Raw genomic sequence first — 12,888 nt, 5'->3', positions numbered from 1 at the left:
CTTCACTCTTACTCTTCAATCTCTTCATTCAAAGACTCAATCATGGACACTACTGACAGTTGTAGCATGTTTGCGTGATGTATTGTTGTCTCTACCTTCTTGCCCTTTGTGCTGTTGTCTGTGCCCAATAATGTTTGAAATCATGTTTTGTGCTGCTACCATGTTGTTGTCATGTCKCTACCATGCTGTGTTGTCATGTGTTGCTGCCTTGCTATGTTGTTGTCTTAGGCCTCTCTTTATGTAGTGTCGTGTTGTCTCTTGTCGTGATGTGTGTTTTGTCCTATATGTATATGTAAAAAAAAAAAAAAAGTATCCTAGACCCTGCCCCCGCAGGAGGTCTTTTGGTAGGCCATCATTGTAAATAAGAATTTGTTCTTAACTGACTTGCCTAGTTAAATGAAGGTTAAATAAATAAAAATTCACTAACACATGAACACATTTAAAATGTGAAATTTCCGGTAGGGGGTGTCATATCATGTTACCTTGTCAGATAATATTACCCTAATGTCCCATCCCTCTTCTAAATAATAATTTTAACCAAGTATCAATGGTGAAACTAACTGGCGTATGTCAGTCCAATGCTGAATAATTCCAAATCGGCACACCTGAACCTCATCCTAGGCCCTCCTGTAGATACAAGAGGATTGGGTTGSCACTAAGTATCATCTTGCCTTTYTGATTGGCTGGGTGGAATTCTCGCATATCGCTTCCACCTATCGAATCCTCTTAGGTTTACAGGAGTCACAAGGGAGTTGATGGTAGTTGTAATGAATACTCAGGGAGAAAAAGGTATAGATTCACACGCAGAGCGTGGCAGGTGGTTTTCACCTTCACAGAAAGCAGTGGTCACAGGCAGGCAATGGTCATACACAGGGAGGCAATGGTCTTACACAGGTAGGCAAACAGGCAGGTGAATCAAAACTAGGACTGAAGGCTATAACTGGTTCTCACAAACAAGCTAGGAAAAGGCTTAGTAGAGTCAAAACAAACAATACCTCACAAAGGCACAAACAGAATGAACTGAACTAAATAAGGAGCTGATGAGACCAGGTGAAATCAATGAACAAAAATGAAAGACAGGGCTATGTTCAAGAACACAAAGAAACAGGGCTTCAAGAACCCAACGAAACAGAACACAAGGTTGACTAAGAAAATAAATACAGAACCTTACAGTAGTGGTTGATTTGGATTGATTTTGACACTTCATCTAAATTATAAAAGTTTCAAAGTTTCCTCTCCTCACCTTGAAATAAATACTCATATTGCGTTTCAAAGTGCACAACAAGTAAACGATTCATATTGGCAACTGACGAACTAAGGCCAGTGTAATTGAAGGTGCCTGTATGTTGCTAACACACATGCCTGTATGTCATGCCTTTATGTCTCTGCCACACAGATGATGCTACTGTCCCAGGACTATGGGAAGCATCTGCTCGGAGTGGAGGATCTCTTGCAGAAACATGCCCTGGTGGAGGCTGACATCGGCATCCAGGCCGACCGAGTCAAAGCTGTCAACAACAATGCTCAGAAGTTTGCCATCGACGGCGATGGTAAGAATGACCTAAACATTCCGACTGCTATTATTCTAATTGTGAATCATATTGTTATCACTTGTGTTTGTATTATTAACTGATGATGATAATACATGTCAACACACAATTTTACGGTTCAGTTGTATAGCATAGCATTTTGCAAGATATACACAAGCAAATGGAAAAATAAACATRAAAGGAATAATCAACGGAATGATATCATAACATGTAAGTCAATACAGTACAATGTAAATCTGTGGGTGCTGCAAGATGCTAACTGGGCCTCTGTTCTGTCTCCTCTACAGTTTACAAGCCCTGTGACCCTCAGGTAATACGCGACCGCGTGGCACACATGGAGTTCTGCTATCAGGAACTGACCCAGTTGGCTGCCGAGCGACGGKCCCGCCTGGAGGAGTCCCACCGCCTCTGGAAGTTCTTATGGGAGATGGCCGAGGAGGAGGGCTGGATCCGTGAGAAGGAGCAGATCCTGTCGTCGGACGAGAGCGGCAAGGACCTGACGGGCACTGTGCGCCTGCTGAGCCAGCACCGCGCCCTGGAGGACGAGATGAGTGGCCGTGCAGGTCACCTGCAGCACACCATCACTGAGGGCCAGGCCATGGCCGACGGCGGCCACTTCGGCGCTGCCAAGATCCGTGAACGCATCACCAACCTGCGGGCACAGTGGGCAGCGTTGGAGGAGCTGGCAGCCGTGAGGAAGGCCCATCTGGAGGAAGCGTGTGCCCTGCACCAGTTCCAGGCGGACGCAGATGACGCCGACGCCTGGACCCTGGATGCCCTGCGCATCGTGTCCAGCGGCGAGGTGGGCCATGACGAGTTCTCCACACAGGCCCTGGTGCGCAAACACAAGGACGCCACCGCCGAGGTGGCCAGCTATCGGCCGGTGATCGATGCGCTCCATGAGCAGGCGGGCGCCTTGCCTGAGGAGCAGGTCCAGTCGGAAGAGGTCAAGGGCCGCCTGGCAGGCATAGAGGAGCGCTACAAGGAGGTGGCCGAGCTGACCCGGTTGAGAAAGCAGGCACTGCAGGACGCCCTGGCCCTCTACAAGATGTTCAGCGAGGCGGACGCCTGCGAGGTGTGGATCGATGAGAAGGAGCAGTGGCTCAACAGTATGGAGATCCCAGAGAAGCTGGAAGACCTAGAGGTCATTCAGCACWGGTGAGAGAACCCATATATATATAAATGCATGCTGAAGTCATAGTCGACCCCTAGCGCCTACACCTTTAGGCCTGATTTAGCTTAGTGTGCCACTCAAATACTTTCCATACAGTTCCAGTCAAAAGTTTGGACACACCTACTCATTCCAGGGGTTTTCTTTATTTTTACTATTTTCTATTATTGTATTATTATTATTGTATTATTGTATATTACTATTTTCTATTATTGTAGAATAATAGTGAAGACGTGAAATAACACACATGCAAGCAGTTTTTGGAACAATGTTGTTGATTTTCAAAACACTGTACAGAAGGCACGTAACTCTGGCCATTTGCAAAACATTAAAGGCCCGATTCCGACCCGAGTTAAGTGTGTGAAAATGGAACGTAATTCCTTTTTTATGCACTTTTCTCTAAATGTGTATTCTGACCTTGAATTTAAGAATGAGAATAGCGTGCTATTCACCTGCTATTTATTTTGGTGAATAAGTTAGTGTGGCAGAGGTGTGTCTACACATACGCCGTATTCTGACCTTGACTTCATTTCCTAATCATTCCACCACCTTTACACACGAGGAARCAATTAATAAGGTCTARCGAACCTATTAGTTCCAAGTGGAAAAAGTATCTACTGAATTTTTTTCCTATAAAAATAACACCATTCCCCATGCAATGTAATTTACAACTTGATAAGAGCTATTGATAACAGCTAAGTAAATGAGTCATCCATTTGAAGAAGGTAATTGTAAATATAAATAACACTTTAGATGTGTGCCACCCCTATTACTAGCCTTGACCCCTATTACTAGCCTTGACTCTGACTTTTTTTACCCTGGGGCACGTGCCCAAACTCTGTTATATTTTACGTGAATTTACACTGATAGAGCCATTTTACACTTTTGTGCASTAGTATTTACTGATTTCTGGAAACAATGGACAGATTTGCAAAATTCTCTTATGTGAACAAAACACTTCACTGTGAATTTTGTATTCATTGATGGCAGTTGTATTTCAGGTTTAGCAAAAGAGAGATGCAATCCAAGAGATGCAATCCAAGTAGAATGAAAAGAAAATGATCAGAAGATCTGCAAATGTATTTGAGCATTTGATCACTGATGTTCTGCTATAGCCACGTTTGACCACAGTTCCAAAAAACTGTTTTACGGGATTGAGAAAAACTGTAAATATACAAATGAGTTATAATGCAACAGCTCCTCCTACTGGGCGTTAGGTGCCCTATTTGTTAGGTTCCTTTCTAGAAACTGAAATTCACCTTAAAACTTCTTACGGCTGAAATCCCGTTAACGGGATCGATATGACAACAGCCAGTGAAAGTGCAGGGCGCCAAATTCAAACAACAGAAATCTCATAATAAAAATTCCTCAAACATTCAAGTATTATACACCATTTTAACTTCTTTGGGGTAGGGGGCAGTATTTTCGCGTCCGTGACTTTGGATTTGTTTACCAAACGCGCTAACAAAAGTAACTATTTGGACATAAATGATGGACATTACTGAACAAAACGAACATTTCTTGTGGAAGTGGGAGTCCTGGGAGTGCATTCTGCCGAAGATCAGCTAAGGTAAGTGAAGATTTATAATGCTATTTATGACTTTTGTTGACTAATATGGCGGATATATTTGTGTCTTGATTGGGCTCTGAGCGCCGACTCAGATTATTGCATGGTTTGCTTTTTCCGTAAAGCTTTTTTGAAATCTGACACAGCGGTTGCATTAAGGAGAAGTGCATCTAAAATTCCATGCATAACAGTTGTATCTTTTAGCAATGTTTATTATGAGTATTCCTGTAAATTGATGTGGCTCTCTGCAAAATCAAGGATGTTTTGGAACTTCTGAACTAAATACTAATAAATACTCATAATGAACATTGATAAAAGATACACGTGTTATGCAGGGAACTTTAGATAAACCGGGTCTCCCGGGTGGCGCAGTGGTCTAGGGCACTGCATCGCAGTGCTAGCTGCGCCACCAGAGTCTCTGGGTTCGCGCCCAGGCTGGGCTGGGTTCACGCCCAGGCTCTGTCGCAGCCGGCCGCAACCGGGAGATCCGTGGGGCGACGCACAATTGGCATAGCGTCGTCCGGGTTAGGGAGGGTTTGGCCGGTAGGGAGGGTTTGGCCGGTAGGGATATCCTTGTCTCAGTATGTAAAAATGTAATAAAATGTATGCACTCTACTGTAAGTCGCTCTGGATAAGAGCGTCTGCTAAATGACTAAAATGTAAACTCCTTAATGCAACCGCTGTGTCAGATTTCAAAAAAACTTTACGGAAAAAGCACACCATGCAATAATCTGAGTACAGCGCTCAGAGCCCAAAAAAGCCAAACAGATACCCGCCATGTTGTGGAGTCAACAGAAGTCAGAAATAGCATTATAAATATTCACTTACCTTTGATGATCTTCATCAGAATGCACTCCCAGGAATCCCAGTTCCACAGTAAATGTTTGTTTTGTTCGATAAAGTCCATCATTTATGTCCAAATACCTCATTTTTGTTTGCACGTTTAGTTCACAAATCCAAATTCACGAGGCGCAGGTCAGATGAAAAGTCAAAATGTTCCATTACAGTTCGTAGAAACATGTCAAACGATGTATAAATAAATCTTTAGGATGTTTTTAACATAAATCTTCAATAATGTTCTCAACCGGAGAATTCCTTTTGTCTTTAGAAAGGAAAAGGAACGCAGCTACCTCTCACGGGCGCGCGCCTGACTGAGCTCATGGCATTCTGCCAGACCTCTTACTCAATCAGCTCTTATTCTCTCCTCCTTCACAGTAGAAGCCTGAAACAAGGTTCTAAAAACAGGTTCTAAAATATGAGACCCCCCGTATATTGGATAGGCAAAGACTTGAAAACATACAAACCTCAGATTTCCCACTTCCTGGTTGGATTTTTTCTCAGGTTTTTGCCTGCCATATGAGTTCTGTTATACTCGCAGACATCATCAAACAGTTTTAGAAACTTCAGAGTGTTTTCTATCCAATCTACTAATAATATGCATACCTTAGCTTCTGGGCCTGAGTATCAGGCAGTTTACTCTGGGCACCTTATTCATCCAAGCTACTCAATACTGCCCCAGCCATAAAAGTTAAAAAGAAAATTATGAAATAGATTTTTGAAACAGACAGAAGAAGACAGATAATACAAAGGAGAAATTAGGTTAATCCCCAAACAGGGGAATACGTCTGAGGTGCATTCATCAGGGTACAACGTTGTGGAACGTTCAGATAAAATTATGGTATGTAGAACAAACATGCCTTGACATGTATCTAATCAAATCCAATTTTATTGGTCACATACACGTGTTTAGCAGATGTTATTGCAGGTGTAGCGAAATGCTTGTGCTTCTAGTTCCGACAGTGCAGCAATATCTAAACAATTAGTATCTAAAAATGTCAAAACAAATACCTAATACACATAAATCTAAGTAAAGGAATGGAATTAAGAATATATAAATATATGGACGAGCAATGTCAGAGCAGCATAGACTAAGATACAGTAGATAGTATAGAATACAGTATATACATATGAGATGAGTAGTGCAAGATATGTAAACATTATTAAAGAGACATTATTAAAAGTGACTCATGTTCCATTTATTAAAGTGGCAAATGATTTCAAGTCTGTGTATGTAGGCAGCAGCTCTCTGTGCTAGTGATGGCTATTTAACAGTCTGATGGCCTTGAGATAGAAGCTGTTTTTCAGTTTCTAAGTTCCAGTTTTGATGCAACTGTACTGACCTCGCCTTCTGGATGGTAGTGGGGTGAACAGGCAGTGGCTCGGGTGGTTGTTGTCCTTGATGATCTTTTTGGCCTTCCTGTGACATTGGGTGCTATAGGTAGTAGAAGGAATCATGTCAGCTCTATTCATGACAGTTCTATCTGCAGCGTTCCACAACATTGGCCTGAACGTGGCCAAGACATCAATGTCCGTATGCTATCTTAAAATTAGTTTTGAAGAGAAAATGGTTTGTTTTGAAGTGGAACTGATTGGTCATGACATGGCATGCTCTCTCTTTCCCAGGTTCGAGAGCCTGGAGCCTGAGATGAACAACCAGGCGTCACGCGTCGCTGTTGTGAACCAGATCGCCAGGCAGCTGATRCACAATGGACACCMCAGTGAGAAGAACATCAAATCCCAGCAAGATAAGCTCAACAACAGGCAAGTTGAGCCATTCACAGACAGACGTCACACTATCTCCTGTCATACAGATGCCGTTGCATCTGTTGCAGGAAATGCAAACTTGTAGTGTATTCGAGGTTTAACATGGCTTCAAGGGGGCCTCCTGAGTGGTGCAGCGGTCTAAGGCACTGCGCTACTACAGCCTCAGGTTCGATCCCAGGCTGTGTTACAGCCGGCCGTGAACGGGAGCCCAATGGGCCGGCGCCAATTGGCCCAACGTCGTCCGGGTTAGGGGACTTGGCAGGTGGGATTTCCTTGGCTCATCGTGCTCTAGGGACTCCTTTTRGCGGGTCGGGCGCCTGCAAGCTAACTTCGGTCGTCAGTTGGAAAGTGTTTCCTCTGACACATTGGCGGCTGGCTTCCGGGTTAAGTGAGCAGTGTGTCAAAAAAAGAACAGCGCCTTGGAAGACGCATGGCTCTCACCTTCACCTCTCCCGAGTCTGTTGGGGAGTTGCAGTGATGAGACAAGATCGTAACTACCAATGGATATCACAACAAAGGGGGTAAAAAATGTATAATCAAAAATCACGGCTTCTAAAGTTTAACTTCCACTTAAAATGTTCAGACTTGATTTGCCCTAATTAAAAATGTATCAACCCCTACAAAAAATGTCCAGTAATTATAATCCACATTTCCTGTTGCTGTAGGATTATTTCCTGCAGTAGCAAACTGGCTCAAATTAAGATCCTACATCTGTAGCTGATATGTCCCTCAGTGGAACGTGGATCAGCTGTTTGTTCACCCTCACCCTGCCGCAATTGCTAATAACCCATCCGCAGTTGCCCGACTATATGTGATAAAGTGAAACTCTGAGTCCCACTGTTGACCCTAACCCACTAATATAGAACATTTAGATATGTTTCTACTTAGTCTACCAAAATGTTGGAAATTATATTTGTTTGTCAACTTGTCTAGAATTAGATACATGCAGCTTCTCTTCTGTCATTATATGTTGCCCTAGAAGACTAAAAACCCTTGCTCACCAGAATAATGTCATAAATCAATGGAATGAATGCTTCAATGTAGTTGTGAAAACTTCAGTGAAGTTTTCTGAGTGATCTCTGCTTCTTTCACGGTGCAAAGACGTTTAGGGACCGGGAGAAAATACAATAACTATAAAAAACGTAAAAGATTTTATGTGCAAAATGTTCAAATGACGTCAGTTTGACCGGTTGTAAGGAAATATAAATATATGAAAACAACCCAACATCTTTCTGATAACATTTCAATTTGGCTTGGGTGCATATTTGTGACTGACTGGCTCAAATCGGTCTTGTTTATTTTTTCTACATTGGATAAAAGTAGAGAATCAGAGCTACAAAATGGTATATTATACACTATTTTTGAGAACAAAATGGGAAAGTACTTCTGCTTTGAAAGTTGATACTTGTAAACTCACTTTTGAGAAAAGGGTCTTTGAATGTTTTGGTACCTACTGGAGAGCTCTCCTTGTCTACACTCATTCAGCATTGTTCACACCCTCTTAAGCCAGCCCACCCATCTCTTTAAGGATTAACATGTGAGGTCATGTGCTAAACAGTGAGTAGTGCAGTAAAGATTACATCTAAACGTGGTAGTCGACTACAATAAGGAACAATTCTAAAGGTTAACAGAGTGTCCAGAATAAAACTATTTATAAAATATAGATGACGCTTACCCAGACAAAATCTTTAAAAAATCTAAATTGATGGGTCATGTGAAAGAAATGCTATAATCCCCAGCCACATCCAGTGTGGAAAAAGTTTAAAAAAATTGTAGCAGCAACGTATTAGGAGAGAGTCATTTGAATAGAGGCACTGCAGATAGTGCTGATGACTGGTCCGTCCGAACCACACATTAACAAGGGAATCTATATTCGGAGAGCCTGTTTCTGTCCTGCCCTTGACTTTGGTGCAGTGCATGTGATGTCCATAGCCTCTATGTCACAAAACTCCCTGATCTTCTCAAAAAGATAAGTTTGTCTAGCTGTGTCCAGTCCAGGTGGTGCTTGTACAGGCATACCATCTATGGGAGGAAGAATGTCAGTGTTGCGCAGCAGCTGAAACCTGGTCCTGACAGCCCGAACGCACCCCTGGCGACGACAACACCAGGCTCCAGAGCATCGAAGCTGTAAAACAGGGAATAAAAAATAAAAAACAGAAGACATTACAACCATGCACAACATCAATTCACCCCCAAGTTTAGATAAGAAGAATAACCTCATACAAGCAATGAAAATGATTTTCACCTGAAGTGCTGGTACTGCTTGATCTGTGGCAGCGGCCTGAAGTGCGGAGTCATGTGTTTTTGCACTTTCAGGTTCTGATTTAATGCCATTCAATATGATTGGCAACTACAGTGCCTTGCGATATGATTCACACCCCTTGGTATTTTTCCTATTTTGTTGCCTTATAACCTGGAAATAAAATAGATTCTTCGTGGTTTGTATCATTTGAACACACAACATGCCTACCATTTGCCTACCACTCAGTTACAGCTGCAAGTCTCTTGGGTATGTCTCTAATAAGCTGCAATCTAGACCACTGGGATTTTTGCCCATTCTTCAAGGCAAAACTGCTCCGGCTCCTTCAAGTTGAATGGGTTCCGCTGATGTACAGCAATTCTAAGTCATACCACGGATTCTCAATTGGATTGAGGTCTGGGCTTTGACTAGGCCATTCCAAGACATTTCCATTTTTCCCCTTAAACCACTCGAGTGTTGCTTTAGCAGTATGCTTAGGGCCATTGTCCTGCTGGAAGGTGAACCTCCGTCCCAGTCTCAAATCTCTGGAAGACTGAAACAGGTTTCCCTCAAGAATTTCCCTGTATTTGGAGCCATCCATCATTCCTTCAATTCTGACCAGTTYCCCAGTCCCTGCCGATGAAAAACATYGGATGGTGTTCTCGGGATGAGTTCTCGGATGGTGTTCTCGGGATGAGAGGTGTTGGATTTGCGCCAGACATAGTGTTTTCCTTGATAGCCAAAAACCTACATTTTTGTCTCATCTGCCAGAGTTCCTTCTTCCATATGTTTAGGGAGTCTCCCACATGCCTTTTGGCGAACACCAAAGGCATGTGTTTGCTTATTTTTTTCTTTAAGCAATGGCTTTTTTTCTGGCCACTCTTCCGTAAAGCCCAGCTCTGTGGAATGTACGGCTTAAAGGGGTCCTATGGACAGATACTCCAATCTCCRCTGTAGAGCTTTGCAGCTCCTTTTGGGTTATCTTTGGTCTCTGTTGCCTCGCTGATGTAATGCCCTCCTTGCCTGGTCTGTGAGTTTTGGTGGGCGGCACTCTCTTGGCAGGTTTGTTGTGGTGCTATATTCTTTAAATGTTTTAATAATGGATTTAATGGTGCTCCATGGGATGTTCAAAGTTTCAGATATTTTTTTACAACCCAACCCTGATCTGTACTTACCCACAACGTTGTCCCTGTCATGTTCTGACCATAGAGAGMCTTTATTTTCTATGGTAGGTCAGGGCGTGACTGGGGGTTAGTCTAGTTTATTATTTCTATGTGGGGTAATCGTTGTCTCTAATTGGGGATCATATTTACGTAGCTTTTTTCCACCTGTGTTTTGTGGGATATTGTTTATGTGTAGTTGCATGTTAGCAGTCCATTGTCATCACGTTTCGTTTAGTCTTTATTGTTTTGTTGTGTGGTTCACTTATTTCTAATAAAAGATGTGGAACCCAGATCACGCTGCACGTTGGTCCGAGTATGCTTCCAACGATCGTGACAGAATATCCCACCACAACAGGACTAAGCAGCGTGCCCAGGAGGAGAGGGTAACATGGACTTGGGAGGAGATTCTGGATGGGAAGGGATCCTGGACTTGGGTGGAAATCCTGGCAGGACAGGATCGCCTTCCTTGGCGGGAGACGCAAGGAGAAAACGGAGGACAGCGACGACGCCGGGGTTCGCGGCCACAGAGATAGCCCAAAAGACAGCCCAATTTTTTTTTGGGGGGGAGGGGGAACATGGGGTGGTCGGCGGAGCYGAGGAGTGAACCAGAGCCAGTCTGGGAGAAGAGGGAAAAACTGGAGGAGAGTGAAAGGAGATAGTCAGAGAGTGGATGGGGGTATTGGAGGAGAAAGAGCGGAGAGAGTTGTTGAGTTGGTGGAAGATGCATGACAGTTGCCCTAAGGAGCGTGTAATCAGTTTAATGCCACCTGAGTCAGCTCTCCGTACTTGTCCTGAGGAGCGTGTTATTAGTCTGGTGAAATCTGTGCCGGATCCACGCATCAGGTCTCCAGTACGCATCCACAGCCCAGTAAGTCCTGTGCCAGCTCTCCACACTCGTCTTGAGGAGCGTGTCATTTGTCTAGTGCCATGTGTGTCGGCTTTACGCACCAGGTCTCCAGTGCKCCTCCACAGCCCAGTACGTCCTGTGCCAGCTCCTCGTACTCACCGTGCTAAGTGTGTCATAGGTCCGGTACAATTGATGCCGGCTATACGCACCAGGTCTCCAGTGCGCCTTCAAGCCCAGTACGTCCTGTGCCAGCTTTTCGCACTTGCTGTGCGAGGTGTGTCATCGAACCGGTACCATTGATGCGGCTATACGCACCAGGTCTCCAGTACTCCTCCACAGCCCGTACGTCCTGTGCCTGCTCCTCGCACTCTCCCTGAAGTGCGTGTCCCCAGTCCGGTGCGTCCTGTGCTTGCCCCTTGCACTCTCCCTCAAGTGCGCCTTCCAAGTCAGGTACGTCCTGTGCCTGTTCCCCGGATTCGCCCTGAAGTGCGTGTCACCAGTCTGGTGCCACCTGTGCCGCTCCACGCACTAGGCTCCAGGTCGCCTTCCCAGTCTGGTGCGTCCTGTGCCTGCTCCTCGCACTCACCCTGAGGTGCGTGTCACCAGCCCGGTGCCACCTGTCCCGCCCCACGCATCAGGCCTCCAGTGCGCCTCCCCAGTCCAGAGCTTCCGGCGACGGTGCCCGGTCCGGAACCCTTCCGGAGACGGTCCCGCCCCCCCACTGTCCGGAACATCCTGAGATGGTCCACTGTCCGGAGCCTCTCCTCTGCGCCGATGCCCAGTCCAAACACGGCGTCCAGTCCCGCTCCATGGCAGGAGCCTTCCTCGATCTAGGTCCAGTCCAGGCACAGTGTTCAGCCTGGGTCCATGGCTGGATCCACGGGATGAGCGGGTTCTTCGGCCCGCACCAGAGCCCCGCCAAAGATGGTGGATCCGCGAGCTGAGCGGGTTCTTTGTCCCGCACCAGAGCCAGCACGATTTTGCGGCCGGGGTCGCACCTTTGGGGGGGTACTGTCACATCCTGACCATAGAGAGCCCTTATTTTCTATGGTAGAGTAGTCAGGGCGTGACTGGGGTTAGTCTAGTTTATTATTTCTATGAGAGGTCTAGTTTTGTTTTTATGTTGGTGATTTTGTATGATTCCCAATTAGAGGCAGCTGGTAACATTGTCTCTAATTGGGATCATATTTAGATAGCTTTACCACCTGTGTTTTGTGGGATATTGTTTGTGTGTATTGCATGTTAGCACTCTATCGTCGCACGTTTCGTTTGTTTTTATTGTTTGTTGTGTGGTTCACTTATTTCTAATAAAAGATCTGGATCCCAGATGACGCTGCACGTTGGTCCGAGTATGCTTCCAGATCGTGACCGTCCCTGACCTGTTTGGAGAGCGCCTTGGTCTTCATGGTGCCGCTTGCTTGGTGGTGCCCCTTGCTTAGTGGTGTTGCAGACTCTGGGCCTTTCAGAACAGGTGTGCATATATACTGAGATCATGTGACAGATCATGTGACATTAGATTGCCACACAGAGGACTTATCTAATTATGTGACTTCTGAAGTAATTGGTTGCACCAGATCTTATTGAGGGGCTTCATAGCAAAGGGGGGAATACATATGCATGCACCACTTCTTTATTTTTTAGAATTTTTTGAAACAATAAAATATTTTTTTTCACTTCACTGATTTGGACTATTTTGGTTTATGTCCATTGCATTAAATCCAAGTAAAAATACATTTAAATTACAGGT

General features: G+C 44.7%; 1 pseudogene; it reads left to right on the top strand.

Annotated features, from left to right (window-relative positions):
• Positions 1 to 12,888, top strand: part of LOC112080712 (spectrin beta chain, non-erythrocytic 1-like) — a 116,471-nt pseudogene that overhangs the window by 60,196 nt on the left and 43,387 nt on the right.

This window comes from Salvelinus sp. IW2-2015, unplaced genomic scaffold (assembly GCF_002910315.2).
Source record: "Salvelinus sp. IW2-2015 unplaced genomic scaffold, ASM291031v2 Un_scaffold16448, whole genome shotgun sequence".
In the NCBI taxonomy this organism is placed as follows: Eukaryota; Metazoa; Chordata; class Actinopteri; order Salmoniformes; family Salmonidae; genus Salvelinus; species Salvelinus sp. IW2-2015.
The sequence above is the reverse complement of the archived record's forward strand: the minus strand, read 5'-3'. Positions and strand labels throughout refer to the sequence as shown.